Consider the following 4,615-nt stretch of genomic DNA (forward strand, 5'->3'; position numbering starts at 1 on the left):
GGTCATGTACGTGAAAGCTTAAGCCCTTGTGTCGTTCCCGTTATACTTGTGCCCAAGCCCGATGGAAGTTTCCGCTAGTGTTCTGATTGTAGACCTATAAATGCTATCACCGTTTGCTATAGGCACCCCATTCCTCGCTTAGATGATATGCTTGATGAACTTAGTGGATCCAACTTTTTCTCAAAAATTGATCGTAAAAGTGGCTATTACCAAATCCGCATTCAAGAGGGTGATGAATGGAAAACTGCTTTCAAAACCAAATTTGGCCTATATGAGTGGTTAGTTATGCCTATGGGTTTATCGGAGGCTCCCGGTACTTTTGTGCCTCTCATGCATCATGTACTTCGACCTTATATTGGAGTCTTTGTTGTGGTTTACTTTGATGATATTCTTGTGTTTAGCAAAACCATGAAAGAACATCTTAATCATGTTAGGGCTGTTTTGCAAACCCTTCGCAAGGAAAGCCTTTATGCAAACATGAAAAAGTGCACATTTGGTCTTGGCAAAGTGGTTTTCTTGGGTTTCATTGTATCTTCTGATGAGGACATCAATACCATTCTTACACCCACATCCCCTGCTGCTATACATACTGGACCAATTACTAGAACTCGCGCTGCCAACTAAATTACCAGGTACTTTTGTTTCTTGGTAATGATTCTAATGTTCATGAGAATACGATGCTGCCTAAATTGGATACATTTGTTTTGCTTACAAATGAAGGGCCTAGCTTGGAGAAGGATGAACATTGGAGCAAGAGAAAGCATGGAGATGATGCCATGCGCAAGGGGAACAAGAAGGGAGTTACGAGTGATGATTTCAGGTCTTTGAAGCCACCATAACGAGTGCATGAAGCCTTGGACGAAATATACAAGATGCCACTTCATAAATTTCGTCCAGAGGCTATTATAGGTGCTGCGTCACCTTTTTATAGGGCCAGGCCCATGTAATTTCGAAATACATTAGTATAGGCTATTTTTAGAGTCCGTATGTGTGGGGAAACAAGAGATAGGATTGATTTTAGACCCCTCCAACAATGGCCACGAAATTCCTCCTCTCTTCCTCCATATATACAACCCTTAGGGCACCGTTTAGACTTTGGGTTTTGTTTAGATTAAAGTTCGCTGAGGGAGTCCTGGACTAGGGGGTGTCCGGATAGCCGAACTATCATCATCGGCCGGACTCCAAGACTATGAAGATACAAGATTGAAGACTTCATCCCGTGTCCGGATGAGACTTTCCTTGGTGTGGAAGGCAAGCTTGGCAATACGGATATGTAGATCTCCTACCATTGTAACCGACTATGTGTAACCCTAGCCCTCTCCGGTGTCTATATAAACCAGATGGCTTTAGTCCATAGGACAAACAACAATCATACCATAGGCTAGCTTCTAGGGTTTAGCCTCCTTGATCTCGTGGTAGATCTACTCTTGTAATACCCACATCATCAATATCAATCAAGCAGGACGTAGGGTTTTACCTCCATTAAGAGGGCCCAAACCTGGGTAAAACATCATGTCCCTTGTCTCCTGTTACCATCCGCCTAGACGCACAGTTCGGGACCCCCTACCCGAGATCCGCCGGTTTTGACACCGACATTGGTGCTTTCATTGAGAGTTCCTCTGTGTCGTCACCGATAGGCTCGATGGCTTCTTTGATCATCAACAACGACGCAGTCCAGGGTGAGATCTTTCTCCCCGGACAGATCTTCGTATTCGGCGGCTTTGCACTGCGGGTCAATTCGCTTGGCCATCTGGAGCAGATCGAAAACTACACCCCTGGCCGTCAGGTCAGGTTTGGAAGTTTGAACTTCACGGCTGACATCCGCGGAGACTTGATCTCCGACGGATTCGAGCCACAGCCGAGCACGACGCACTGTCACGATGGGCATGATTTAGCTCTGCAGCCGGACAGTGCCCTGGAGGCCGCACACGAGTCCGCTCCGATCCTCAATTCGGAGCCGGCTGCGCAGATCGAGGATGGGTGGCTAGACACCGCCTCGAGGGCTGCAACCTCTACAGCGATGGAGCCGAACACTGACCTTGTCCCTCATGAAGCTCGTGACTCCGAGGTGCCGGACTCCTCGCCGAACTCCGAACCTCCCGCGCTCCCTCCAATCAAATCCGATTGGGCGCCGATCATGGAATTCACCGCCGCAGACATCTTTCAACACTCACCTTTCAGCGACATCTTGAGTTCGCTAAAGTATCTCTCCTTATCAGGAGAGCCCTGGCCGGACTGCGGTCAGGACGGTTGGGATGCGGACGACGAAGAAATTCAAAGCCCACCCACCACCCACTTAGTAGCCACTATCGACGATCTAACCGACATGCTAGACTTCGACTCCGAAGACATCGACGGTATGGACGACGATGCCGGAGACGACCAAGAACCAGCGCCTACTGGGCACTGGAAAGCCACCTCATCATATGACATATACATGGTGGATATCCCAAAGGATGGGAATGGCGAAGGAACAGCGGAGGATGACCCCTCCAAGAAACAGCCCAAGCGCCGGCGTCAGCGGCGCCGCTCTAAATCCCGTCACAGCAAGAATGGAGATTCCAGCACCAGAGATAATAACACCCCAGACAGTGCCGAAGACAACCCCCTCCATCAAGATTCAGCACATGAGGACGGAGATGCCAGCCCTCATGAGAGAGCAGCATACGAAGAGGTAGAGGATTACATGCCTCCCTCCGGAGACGAGGCAAGCCTCGACGACGACGAATTTGTCGTGCCTGAGGATCCCGTCGAACAAGAGCGTTTTAAACGCAGGCTTATGGCCACGGCAAACAACCGTCGCGCCGGACACAGTAAGTCTGGCCGGGCCGAACACAGTAGACAAAGCTCTTTTGAACTTCGTCGTGATATCGCCCAATACAGAGGCGCCGCACACCCACTATGCTTCACAGATGAAGTAATGGATCATCAAATCCCCGAAGGGTTTAAACCCGTGAATATTGAATCTTATGATGGCACAACAGACCCCGCGGTTTGGATCGAAGACTATCTCCTTCATATCCACATGGCCCGCGGTGATTATCTTCACGCCATCAAATACCTCCCACTCAAGCTTAAAGGACCAGCTCGGCATTGGCTTAACAGCTTGCCAGCAGAGTTAATTGGGAGTTGGGAAGACCTGGAAGCCGCATTCCTCGATAACTTCCAAGGCATGTATGTGCGACCACCAGACGCTGACGACCTAAGCCATATAATTCAGCAGCCACGCGAATCGGCCAGACAATTCTGGACACGGTTCCTAACTAAGAAAAATCAAATCATCGACTGTCCGGATGCAGAGGCCCTCGCGGCCTTCAAACATAACATCCGCGACGAGTGGCTTGCCCGGCACTTAGGACAAGAAAAGCCGAAATCCATGGCAGCCCTCACATCACTCATGACCCGCTTCTGCGCGGGTGAGGACAGCTGGCTAGCCCGCAGCAACAACCTCTGCAAAAATTCTGGCAGTCCGGATATCAAGGACCGCAATGGCAGGTCGCGTCGCAACAAAAACAAACGCCGCTTTAACGGCGACAATAGTGAGGATACGACAGTGAATGCCGGATTCAGAGGCTCTAAACCCGGTCAGCGGAAAAAGCCATTCAAAAGAACTACTCCGGGTCAGTCCAATTTGGACCGAATACTCGACCGCTTGTGCCAGATACATGGCACCCCCGAAAAGCCAGCTAACCACACCAACAGGTACTGTTGGATATTCAAGCAGGCAGGCAAGTTAATTGCCAAAAACAACGACATGGGGCTACATAGCGATGACGAGGAAGAGACCCGACCGCCGAACAATAGAGGACAGAAGGGTTTCCCCCCACAAGTGCGGACGGTGAACATGATATACGCAACCCACATACCCAAAAGGGAGCGGAGGCGTGCACTCAGGGATGTATATGCGATGGAGCCAGTTGCCCCGAAGTTCGATCCATGGTCTCCTGCCCGATCACTTTTGATCGAAGGGACCACCCCACCAGCATCCGCCACGGTGGATTCGCCGCATTGGTTTTAGACCCAATCGTCAATGGATTTCACCTCACCAGAGTCCTGATGGACGGCGGCAGCAGCCTAAACCTGCTTTATCAGGATACAGTGCGTAAAATGGGCACAGACCCCTCAAGGATTAGACCTACAAAGACGACCTTTAAAGGCGTCACACCAGGTATAGAGGCCAATTATACAGGCTCAGTTACACTGGAAGTGGTCTGCGGATCCCCGGATAACTTCCGAAGCGAGGAGTTAATCTTGGACATAGTTCCGTTCCACAGCGGCTATCATGCTCTGCTTGGACGTACCGCGTTTGCAAAGTTCAACGCGGTGCCGCACTATGCATACCTCAAGCTCAAGATGCCAGGCCCTAGAGGAGTCATCACGGTCAACGGAAACACTGAACGCTCTCTCCGAACGGAGGAACATACAGCGGCTCTCGCGGCAGAAGTACAGTGCAGCCTCTTATGGCAATTCTCGAGTCCGGCCATTAAGCGACCGGACACGGCTAAACGCGCCCGGAGTAACCTACAACAAGACCACCTGGCACGTTCCGAGCACGCGTAGCAATGCGGCCCCAACCCCAGCCCCTGCAAAATTTCAAGACAGGTCCTTCGCGTAC

The sequence above is a fragment of the Triticum aestivum genome, chromosome 4B (genome assembly GCF_018294505.1).
Source record: "Triticum aestivum cultivar Chinese Spring chromosome 4B, IWGSC CS RefSeq v2.1, whole genome shotgun sequence".
NCBI classification, from domain to species: domain Eukaryota; kingdom Viridiplantae; phylum Streptophyta; class Magnoliopsida; order Poales; family Poaceae; genus Triticum; species Triticum aestivum.